The 12,597-nt window shown below is 41.2% G+C and overlaps 1 protein-coding gene across 2 annotated transcripts in view; it reads left to right on the top strand.

The window, feature by feature from the left end:
* LOC135102087 (cAMP-dependent protein kinase inhibitor gamma-like) overlaps positions 1–12,597 on the top strand; it is a 200,725-nt gene that overhangs the window by 77,990 nt on the left and 110,138 nt on the right. The gene's annotated exons all lie outside the window — the stretch shown is intronic.

Raw genomic sequence — 12,597 nt, 5'->3', positions numbered from 1 at the left:
AAAGAGAAAGAAAGCTGAGTAAAACAACGGTGAAAAGCGGGGGAATGGTGTGTACATAAGGGAAGAGAAGAGAAAGAGAAGAGGAAGAGGGAAAAGAGAATTGAGAGTAAACATAAGATTAAAAGCATTGAGGCAATGTACTGTACATGAACTTAACTTGCAGAAATATTATATACAGAGAATATCAAAGGTAAGAGAGAACAGTAATGCAAGGTGAGAGATAACAGTAATAATGCAAGTTATAGTAAGAATATTGAATGGAGAATCTCAAAGGTGAAGTTTTATGATAGAAAGTCCATATTAAGGTGAGGTGATAAGGTGCAGGTTCTGGATAGGCACGTGAGTTGAAAGGTCACCTTGGCCTTTACGTAAGTGATTGTACGTACGTGTGTAGGTAAGGTCCGCCGCGAGCGAGTCACGTCGACAAACACACCGTTGCGAGGATAGAGGATGAGGATGAGGAGAGAGAGAGAGAGAGAGAGAGAGAGAGAGAGAGAGAGAGAGAGAGAGAGAGAGAGAGAGAGAGAGAGAGAGAGAGAGAGAGAGAGAGAGAGAGAGAGAGGGGTAAGACGTCGACCTCTTCCTGGTATTAGTTGGCTGCGTTGATTTAATACGGAGAAGAGAGAGAGAGAGAGAGAGAGAGAGAGAGAGAGAGAGAGAGAGAGAGAGAGAGAGAGAGAGAGAGAGAGAGAGAGAGAGAGAGAGAGAGAGAGAGAGAGAGAGAGAGAGAGAGAGAGAGAGAGAGAGAGAGAGAGAGAGAGAGAGAGAGAGAGAGAGAGAATGTCATGTTGGTATTTCCCTTTTTCTTCCTTCCTGAATATGAAGTGAAAAGCGAGCCGGAGCATTGACCCCAATCTGCGAGGCCCTAAATGACCCTAATCACTCGGCCTCATTAAGCAGGAACACCGCTGCCATTTACCTGCTGCAATTAGGGGAGAGAGAGAGAGAGAGAGAGAGAGAGAGAGAGAGAGAGAGAGAGAGAGAGAGAGAGAGAGAGAGAGAGAGAGAGAGAGAGAGAATATCATACCCACACGAAGAAATGCATCATTGGTAATATATTTGGTACTATAATATTCTTTTAAAATCCTCATTTTCTAAATTAAGCAAAAAAAAAAAAAAAAAAAAAAAAAAAAAAAAAAAAAAAAAATATATATATATATATATATATATATATATATATATATATATATATATATATATATATATATATATATATATATATATATATATATATATATATATATATATATATATATATATATATATATATATATATATATATATATAATTCTTACTCTTCATATTCTGAAGAGAATAACCATAACACAAAGGAACACAAGAGATGAATAAACAGCAAGAGACCTATTAGCCCTTACGAGACTTAAAAAAAGCCACACTATATGACCTGAAATAAAAGGTATTGATAGATAGAATATAATAACATAAGAAAATAAAAAAAGGTAAAATAAAACATCAGGCCTATACGTGGTTAGTCCCTGCAAGAAGAGTACCTATATTATTTCCACCTGTCATCCTCATCCATAACTCTGTCTAATCTTCATAAGTTACTAATAACACGAGGGAAGGGGTTACTCGAGGTCACACCCACACGGGGAACCAGTCTATCTTGTCCTTTCAGGAGTCTTATGGAGTTAGTGTGCCCGGACAAAGGAGGGTATAGAAAACGGAAGAAAAGGAAGAGAAAACTGAAGGTGACAGTTACCAAAGTTACTATCACAGCCCGCCACGTCCCCGATTTCAATCTAAATCCTCGCCTCTTCTTAACGGGTTTGTCTTCCTCCTCCTCCTCCTCCTCCTCCTATTCCTCCTCCTCCTCATCATCACCAAAATGACAAGTAAAATAACGTCAGTGTCACTGTGGCAGGAACTGCAGTGTGACCTCAATAAACTAACAAGCTGGGCAGAAAAATGGCAGATGAGATTCAATATAGAAAAGTGTAAAGTTCTACATATCGGAAGCAACAATGTTCAGGCGAGATGTAATGAATAACATGCCACTGTCAAACGCTGAAAAAGAAAAAGATCTTGGTGTCGTTGTATCAAAAGACCTAAAGCCGAGTCAACACTGCACAGAAACAGTAAAGACGGCAAATATATTAGTAGGATTCATTGGAAGAACCTCTGAATTTAAATCAGAAAAGGTTATACTTGCCTTATATAACTCACTGGTGCGCCCTCATCTAGAATACTGTGTACAGTTCTGATGACCATATTACAAAAAAAGATATTGAAGAACTAGAAAAAATACAACGAGTCACTAAGATGATTCTAAGATTGCGTAATAAGCCGTATGAGGAAAGACTGGAAGAGCTAAAGCTATTTAGCTTAACAAAGCACAGGATAAGAGGAGACCTCATTGAAGTGTTCAAAAATTTTAAAGGATATAGTAACATTGATGCAAATAATTATTTTAACATTGATCATTCTAACCTAACAAGAAATAATGGATTCAAGATTATACCCAAACGTTTTAAATCCCTCGAGGCCAAATATTTTTCTTTAATCCCACAGTAAATATATGAAATAAACTTCCTGCACAAACCGTAAACAGCAAATCTATTGTATCATTCAAAATAAAATAGACAAATATTTAAAAGCTAATCACCAACAAGCTCTCTTCTTATCCGAATAATTACTAAATTCACTAATAAACTCTTTTATATTACACCAGTTTTATTATAAACTGTGTTCATTTTCAGATAGGCGTATAGAGTTCACCGTAGAGTGAATAGTAGAACTTCCTTTCATCCTTTCCTATGAAAATTCCATGTCAGTTTTTCCATACTGCATGGCACTTTTTCCCAATTATATCCATGTCAGCGCAAGCTGGAGGAAGTGGTGGGGGTGGGGAGGAGCCTTCTGCTGTGCTGTCCTGTCTCTCTTCCCTGTAGCTAGTTAGAAGTAGTTACCAAACAGCCTTGCAAGGACAAAAAGGTCTGTTGCTGTTTGGCTTTCCTTTGTATTCCTCCTCCTCCTCCTCCTCCTCCTCCTCCTCCTCCTCCTCCTCCTCCTCCTCCTCCTCCTCCTCCTCCTCCTCCTCCTCCTCCTCCTCCTCCTCCTTTCCCTTTCTTTCGTTCCTTGGATCATGGAAGTGGCTGGCTGGCTGGAGGGGTGTAAGAATAATAGCAGACTCCGCTACTACTAGACTAGACGCCCCCTTCCCCCTCCTCGTTCACCTTCTCTACTTCCCTCCATGCCCCCTTGCCTCTCTCCCCCAATCCTGTCAGCGCCGCCGCCTCCGGAAGGGCCCCCGCCGCAGGATGCTGTTCCTTTCCCTCCCTTTTTTTTTTTTGTTCCCTTTTTCTGTTCCCTTTTTTCTGTTCCCCTTTTTCTGCTCCCTTTGGTGCTCCGCTTTCACACAAAACCTGCTTTTTTTTTCTTTTTTATGTGTTTTGTTCGTTTTATCAATTCGTTGTTTAGATGTAAAAGTTATACAACTCCTTTATTTGTTGTTATTTTTTAATATTTATTCATTTATTTTTTATTTATTTATTTTTTTTTACTTTTTTTTTTTTTTGGTCGGGAGGGAGAAGGTACGCAGTTTTTTTTTCTTTTTTATGTCGTTCCTTTTGTGGGTTTGTGTGTGTGTGTGTGTGTGTGTGTGTGTGTGTGTGTGTGTGTGTGTGTGTATTTTTTTGGGGAGGGGGTGTTTTGATTCGTCTGTAAAAATTATTATGTTTTGTTTTCCTTTGTATATTTTTGCTTTTTAGGGTATACTGTATGTGTGTGGTATAGCGTCAGCCACACACACACACACACACACACACACACACACACACACACACACACACACACACACACACACACACACACACACACATGTAGGAGCTTTTCACGGTGAAAATAAACGTGATTCTACGTGTCAGCTTCAGGTCCTCATGAATATCGGTATGCGGAGAGGCGGTGGTGAATGCAGTGTGTGTGTGTGTGTGTGTGTGTGTGTGTGTGTGTGTGTGTGTGTGTGTGTGTGTGTGTGTGCTCGTGCGTGCGTGTGAGTCTTGGTTGTCAATCTCGTCGCGTAAATTACTTCCTTATTGCTTTCTGGAAACTCATGAAGATGTGGGTTTGCGTGTGTGTGTGTTCGTATGCGTGTGTGCTGCCTACATATGTGCACACACACACACACACACACACACACACACACACACACACACACACACACACACACACACACACACACACACACACACACACATACATATGCGCACGCGCGCGCGCGCGCATGTAATCGGTTTGCAAGGTCACTTGTACGAGTTCTTGTCGGCCTCAAAGTTGCAATAAGGATGATGATGCTGATAAGGATTATAACAATAATGATAATAATAATAATAATAATAATAATAATAATAATAATAATAATAATAATAATAATAACAATTGTAATAACACCTTACGAATATTGTGTTCAGTTATTTCATATTTCTCTATTACAAGCTCTTTTTTTCTTTCTAGGGCCTCTTCCTCTTCCTCCTCCTTCCTCTCCTCCTCCTCCTCCTCCTCCTCCTCCTCCTCCTCCTCCTCCTCCTCCTCCTCCTCCTCCTCCTCCTCCTCCTCCTCCTCCTCCTTTCATAATTATATAAAAATCTCACTTCTGTTTTTGAATGATATATAGTACTTTTCACGACCATCCCCTGCCGGTGCAAGCTGGAGGGAGTTGTGGGTGGCGATAAGTCTTCTGCTGTACTGTCTTGTTTCTTTCCCCTGTATGTTGTCAGTAGCTTCTAAATAACTCTGGAGGAACCTTAAGATGTGTTGCTGTTCGTTTAACCTTCGTAATCTTTGTAATCCTCTACCTTCTAATGCTTCACCACCACCACCACCACCACCACCACCACCACCACCACCACCACCTGCGCCTCTTCAGTGCCTGTAAAATCACCATTGAACTTGTAATTATCGAAGTTCCTGCAGTGGAAATGAAGGTTGTGATCAGTTTATTGATTTCAAATAAAGTCTTTTTGCTCGCCCTGATTTCCTCGCCCTCAACCCAATTAGGCACTGTCCTCATTATCGACTACTTTTCCCTCCTCATTTTTCCTTCACCTTCTCTTTTCCTTTTTTCTCTCTCCTTTTCTTATTATTCTCTTCTTCCTGTTCCTCATTATTGACCTTTTTTTATTTTTCCTCATCTTTGCTTCACTTTCCCTTTTCTTCTTTCTCCTTCTCGCATTTCCTTCTTATTCTTTCATTCGTTCTTTTCACTATCAACTTTTTTTCTCTTATCCTCTTTCCTTCTTTTTCTCTCTTTTTCATGTTCTCTTTCTCGTCCTCTTCGTTATCCTCTGTTTTTCCCTCATCCTCTTATTATTCTCTTAATCCTCCTCATTACTGACTATTTTCCCCTTATCCTCTTTCCTTCTCCTTCTCTCCTTTCCGCATTCTCTTCCTACTTCTCATTATTGACTGCTTTCACAACTTCCTTCGTTCCTCTGTTCTCCTTTGCTTGTAGATTTCTTCCGCGTTCTCATTTTTGTTGGTTTTGTCATCGTCGTCGTCTTTGTTTTCCTCCTCCTCCTCCTCCTCCTCCTCCTCCTCCTCCTCCTCCTCGTCCACGTCGCCACCATTATGTTTTTATCCATCACAGTTAAACATTTTTCCTTTCACCTTTTTTATCCCCTCGACTTTCTTTTTCTCTCTCTCTCTCTCTCTCTCTCTCTCTCTCTCTCTCTCTCTCTCTCTCTCTCTCTCTCTCTCTCTCTCTCTCTCTCTCTCTCTCTCTCTCTCTCTCTCTCTCTCTTCTCATCACGGCACCTCATCCTTTATTATGTCATTTTTTTTTTTTTTAGATATACACTATTTTTTTGTTGTTGGTAGTGATGGTGATGGCGGTGATGATGATGATGATGATTACTATGGTGTTGTTATTATAGTGGTAGTGGTGATGAGGGATCATAGTCAGTGCTGCTTCTATTATCATTATTACTGTATCTTTCCCAAGCTCTCTACCTTTCACCATCTATCATGAAGTGAAGGGCGGCCACACTGCAGCCGAGGCACCGTGTCTTCTCCTTCTCTACCCACAATGCATACTTTTCTTCAACAATCTGCGCCTTATAAGAGAAAGAGACGGTGGAGGAAGTGGATGAACGACACAGCTCTAGTGGGAGGGAGGGAGAAGTGGAGGGAAACGTACTTTGGAGGTATTTAAAAGGCTGGAAAGTGGAGAAATTCTGAGCTGCATTAAGTGAGGGAGGAGGAGGAGAAGGAGGAGGAGGAGGAGGAGGATGAGGAGGAGGGAGAGGAGGAGGATGAGGAGCAGGAGGAGTGGTAGGGGGGAAGTAAAATATTAAGGCAGTAGTGAGGATAAAAATGTGCAGGAAGGGAAAAGAAGGAAGAGAGAGGAAGGGACGGGAGGGGGAGGGAGAGGAGGGAGAGTGGGCATAAAATATTCACATCCAGCTGAGGTGACCTTCATTATCGGGTTTCGCAACGATATGCTGTAGTGGTGGTGGTGGTGGTGGTGGTGGTGGTACTATTGTGTATTGTGAGTGGTGGTATGCAAAGATGATGGTGGTTGTAGTGATTGTCGTGGTCACGGTGGTGATGATGGTGGTGCTAAATTGTGATATATACTTTTGTTATATATATTTTTTTTATATGTAATATGTTGTTGTTGTTGTTGTTGTTGTTGGTGGTGGTGGTGGTGGTGGTGGTGGTGGTGGTGGTGGTGGTGGTGGCAAGTAGCAGTAGTGGTGTTGTGCTAGTGTTTGTGATGCTGATGTTGGTGATGGTGACGGTGGTGATGATAAATGACGTAATATTCATGGTAGTGGTGTTAGTAATTTAAGACTTACACCATGTAAGCATCATAGAGGAGTAGTAGTAGTCGTAATAGCTGTAGCAGTAGTAGTAGTTAGTAGTAGTAGTAGTAGTTGTAGTAGTAGTAGTAGTAGTAGTAGTAGTAGTAGTAGTAGTAGTAGTAGTAGTAGTAGTAGTAGTTGTTGTTGTTGTTGTTGTTGTTGTTGTTGTTGTTGTTGTTGTTGTTGTTGTTGTTGTTGTTGTTGTTGTTGTTGCTGCTGCTGTTGTTGTTGTTCGTGTTGTTGTTGTTGTTGTTGTTGTTGTAATAGTAGCAGAGTAATAGTAGTAGTAGTAGTAATAGTAGTAGTAGTAGTAGTCGTAGTAGTTGTTGTAGCAGTAGTAGTTAGTAGTAGTAATGGTAGTAGTAGTAGTTGTAGTTGTAGTAGTAGTAGTAGTAGTAGTAGTAGTATCGAAGTAATAGTAGTAATAGTAGTAGTAGCCGCACCAATAGTGATAGTAGAAGTGGTGGTGGTGGTGGTGGTGGTGGTGATACAATGAGGGGCAGGTCCGTGATGTGGTGTGGTGGTGTGTGCTTCAAGGCGGCCGTGACATTAGCACCACAGAAACACAATGGAATCAACACTTCTTACGTGTAACAAAGTTTGTGGTGGAAAAAAAATATGCTCGCTGTTCATATCATGTGCCACCTTTGTACAAATGCCGCCACTGTAATGCACTGTGTACTGATGATTTTTCACTCTATGCACCTGAAATTTATTGTATTAAGATTTATTCGAGGGAGCGGGGTACATACTCGTAATCCCATTCCCCAGAAATAAATTGGCTATCTCTTTTATAATGTTCTATTATTAACTTTTGTGGGCGACATGGTGAGAATAAATAATGAATAGACCCACTTTTTTTTTAGTTATCTATTCACTTATTTATTTACTTTATTTACGCATTATTTATTATTATCATGATTGTTATTACTTTGCATTTCCCAATAATTTTTTTTTTCTTGGAAGCGAGGTATTGAAGGGGCTTTTCATATTTTTGTACCCTAAGCGAGACTCCTTAACACACAAAAACATAACACGACTACATGAACTACCATATCAAGGCAGTCAACACGTGTAATCAGAGTACCAACCTAATCTTATGATAGACACCCTAACGTGGTGACGAAAAAGTAATGACAATAATAACAGTTTTTAGGTGTCAGGAAGACTAGCCAAGAGGAAATAAAATGTGAAAAGTCCTCTCACTGGTTCCATTTCCAAGAACTAAACTGGAGATATAAGAGAAACGTCAATGTCTTTTCTATATTGTAGCCTGAACGACGAACCTCACCTGTCTTGAAATAGTGTCGTGCGACAGACCAGAATGTACGAGTAGGAGTAGGAGACGTGTGCGTGTTGGCTTATCACTCTTATTCCTTTTCTCCTCCTCCTCCTCCTCCTCCTCCTCCTCCTCCTCCTCCTCCTCCTCCTCCTCCTCCTCCTTCTCTTTCACCCACTTCTTCAACGGCGCTTCCACCTCTGCCACTGCCAACTCCACTTTTTCCGTCATCACTCTCCACCAGTAGCGTCTCATGGGGACGTGGAAGGAGGGAGGAGCAGAACAGGCCACCGGGGACAGGCGCTGGATCAGTTTATATTTAAGAAGTGAAAATCAGTCTCTATAAAACTGTATCCTTCTATATATAGACTCTTAAAGGCGGGTGACCAGAGCAGGAATCCACTCCCTGTCTTTCTGTAGGATTAGAAGTACAGAAGAGGGAATCGTCAGATCAGTCTATCTCTTTTAGTCGCCTTTTACGGCAGAGTATTGATAATGAATCGTAATTCTCATGAAGGTTGTTAATTTTGCGAATAACAAGTCTATAAACTCATTCAAATTTCGATTTCGACCGGCATGCATTGAGGAGCTTCTTGTTTGTCTATTTAAGTACAGAAGAGGGAGTCATTATTTCAGATCAGCCTCTTTTAATCGCCTTTTACATTAGAACATAAGAACATAAGAACGTACAAAAATAAGGGAAGCTCCATAAAGTCATCAGGCCTACACGTGGCAATTGACCAGAAAATATTGATACTGAATTGTAGTTTTCATGAGGAAGATTATTAATTTATTAAGTAACAAGTCCATAAAACTCTTTCTACAGAATTTAGTTTCAACCGGTATGCTCTGAGTAGGATGTGTGTGGCAACCCTTGCGAAAGAATGATGAAAGGACGGAACTTGATATAAAATGTTTTCAAAACGTGGCTCTGTATCAGACTTTTGCGTAACCTTCGTTATTTCAAGCACAGCTGTGATGCATTTGCTATTTGTGAATGAGTCAGAGAGAAATAATCCTTTTTTGTGTAGTGCCTTAAATGTACCCATCAGTCAGTCGATCAGTCAATCAGTTAATTCCAGAACCGACACTCAGGTAATCAGACAATTGTGATGATTTTTTTTTTTTTTATGTAGGAGGGACACTGGCCAAGGGCAACAAAAATACATTAAAAAAAAAAAAAAACCCACTGAGATGCCAGTCCCAGAAAAGGGTCCAAAGTGGTAGTCAAAAATTGAAGGATAAGTGTCTTGAAACCTCCCTCTTGAAGGAATTCAAGTCATAGGAAGGTGGAAATACAGAAGCAGGCAGGGAGTTCCAGAGTTTACCAGAGAAAGGGATGAATGAATGAAAATACTAGTTAACTCTTGCATTAGAGAGGTGGGCAGAATAGGGGTGAGAGAAAGAAGAAAGTCTTCTGCAGCGAGGCCGCTGGAGGAGGGGAGGCATTCAGTTAGCAAGATCAGAAGAGCAGTTAGCATGAAAATAGCGGTAGAAGACAGCTAGAGATGCAACATTGCGGCGATGAGAGAGAGGCTGAAGACAGTCAGTTAGAGAAGAGCAGTTGATGAGACGAAAAGCTTTTTATTCCACCCTGTCTAGAAGAGCGGCATGAGTGGAATCCCCCCAGACATGTGAAGCATACTCCATACATGGACGGATAAGTCCCTTGTACGGAGTTAGCAGCTGGGGGGATGAGAAAAACTGGCGGAGACGTCTCAGAACACCTAACTTCATAGAAGCTGTGTTAGCTAGAGATGAGATGTGAAGTTTCCAGTTCAGATTATAAGTAAAGGACAGACCGAGGATGTTCATTGTGGAAGAGGGGGACAGTTGAGTGTCATTGAAGAAGAGGGGGATAGTTGTCTGGAAGGTTGTGTCGAGTTGATAGATGGAGGAATTGAGTTTTTGAGGCATTGAACAATACCAAGTTTGCTCTGCCCCAATCAGAAATTTTAGGAAGATCAGAAGTCAGCCGTTCTGTGGCTGCCCTGCGTGAACTGTTTACTTCCTGGAGGGTTGGACGTCTATGAAAAGACGTGGAAAAATGCAGGGTGGTATCATCAGCGTAGTAGTGGATAGGACGAGAAATTTGGTTTAGATTTGCTATTTCGAACCGGAAGAAGGGAATTATCTTTTTTTTTTTTTTGTGATGCCTTAAATGTATCACTCAATCAGTCATTCGATCAATCAGTCAGTAAATTCCCCAACCAGCCCTCCATCAGGCAGCACTCAGACAACCGAGCATCATTTTATTCTCTTATTCCAACTGTTGCCTCGCCGCTTATGTTGCAGAAATCAGAGTTGCCTGCGCGTGTTGCAGTGCTCGCCCTCGACTTGCCGAGTTCTAGACTAGATATGCCGCACTCCAATACATTAATTGATCCGCCTCTTTGAAGGACCTAATGGTTGACGGAAATAGACAGGGCTAATGGACAGAAATAGAGGCGTCCTTACATCCACGTCACGGAGATCCGCTTAATTGTGGAGTTCCAGACCAAATATATCCTGCGTATCCTTCAGAGAGAGACGCTGAAGGACAGAAATAGACTGGCTAATAGACAAAAATCCTTAGTAAAATCCTACACGTACTGAGCCATTCAATTTTCCGGCCAAATATCCTTGATCTATCTCTTTGAGGGACTCAGAGAAACATTTGTGTTTAACGATAGACATAAATAAACACGGTTATAAGCAGACGGGTCCGCACAGACACGATTTAGATATTTAATGAATTTCGAAGTATCTGGCCAAATTCCCAAATACATCCCTGTCGAATATACCATTCCATCCGCCTCTTGGAAGGACTTGGAGCGTGCGTACATTAGCACTAACAGACCAGACATCTTCCCCTGATTGGACCACTCCCAAAGTTTCTCTCCAAGTCCCTCCGAAGACTCATCTTGTCCTCATCGCAGACCACCAGGCTGCCTCCAAGTTTTAATGCAATCACACGCCTCACGGTTAAGTGGGCGTCGCGACCCAGCACTTTTTATAGGACTTCGATTATTTATTTGCTATATTTTATGTGTAGAGGAGATTGGGTAAGCGTTAAAAGAAGGAAAATTTAATAAGAAAAATAAGATAAAACTAATGAAAACCCTGAATTCGATTATTTTTCTTATGTGGTTGAGTAGAAAAGAGCTTCAGTCTAGTTGCCATTTGGTGTTTTTTTTTTTATTTACCTCAATGAAATTATCCTTTTTTTTTTCTGCGGTGCCTTAATCATTCAGTCAATAAACTCAAACAACTAATCAATCAAGACTCAAACAATCAATTAACCAAACAGCCGGTCAGTTAATCAGCATCCAAACAATCAAGCAATCAATCAAACAAACAGACCATCACCCAACATTCAATCCATCACTCAACCAGTCGCGTATACCTGGGGACGGAGAGTGGCGGACCTGTGGTGAGGTGCTGAGTGTGGTGCGGTTCTCCCTCCTGTTGCTCCACCAGTCTTCAAGCTGTTTGGTCCAATTACCGCCAGCGCTGAGTTTGTTTGGTTCTTTCCTCAAAATCTCTAATTTCCCGGAAAACCAATCTGCTAAACAACCCGCCAGCCAGACAGCCATCCAGCCGTCCTGTTAATTGGTTTACGAAATAAGTCCAGAAAAATTAATACTGTCTGTCTCGAGTTGTTAATTATGTAAACCCGTGTATGAATAATGAATAAGCAAGTTGTAAATTGTAAAAAAAAAAAAAAAAAAAGATACATCCCATCCATCTAGTTAATTGACTTGCTAAACCACGGAAGATAAATGTTGACTAATTCGTCAGTTATGTACATCTGTGAATAAGTGATAGATGAGTGGCAAGAAAGACGTAAGATCATAATTTTTGAACACCTCTCCTATAACTGTCATTCACTTACAAAATAACGCCACGTGATATACATAGACTCTGATATCACTGTTGGCTATGGTAAACCAACGAACACGTGATAAATAAATGAATAATCACTTGAGAAAGACGAGAGAATGTAAGAGCTCATTATCTCTTTCCTTTTCTTTCTGTTCTTTTCTTTACTTATTCTATACTTTTCTTCCTTTCCTCCTTCCTTCCCTCCTTATCTGCCCATCCCTCCCTCATTCACTCCTTCCCTTCCACTTCATTATGTCTTCTTGCTGTCCCCTTTCCTCCTTCCCCACTCCTTCCTTCCCTTCCTCATTCATCCAGCCCTCCTGTCCTTCCTTTTTCCGTCCTTCTCTTCCCTGCTGACCCTTTTCCTCTGTACTTCTTCCTTCCTCCTTCCTTCCTTTCCTCCTTTCAGTTTATTATCACTCCTTCCAACTCTACTCTCTGTCCTTCCCTTCCCTGCTTTACTTGTTTCATCTTTCTCCCTCCCTCCTTCCCTCCCTCTCCTTCCAAGGTAATAGGAAATCTGGTGATGGAGTTATTGGAGGGAAAGGAGTCTATTTTGAACACTGAAGGAGGGAGAGTAAGCGAAGGATGCAGGACGCCTTTCTTCCCCGCTCCTCTCCTCCTTATCCTTCT

The sequence above is a fragment of the Scylla paramamosain genome, chromosome 7 (genome assembly GCF_035594125.1).
Source record: "Scylla paramamosain isolate STU-SP2022 chromosome 7, ASM3559412v1, whole genome shotgun sequence".
Taxonomy (NCBI): domain Eukaryota; kingdom Metazoa; phylum Arthropoda; class Malacostraca; order Decapoda; family Portunidae; genus Scylla; species Scylla paramamosain.
This window is presented reverse-complemented; position numbering and strand designations above follow the sequence as displayed.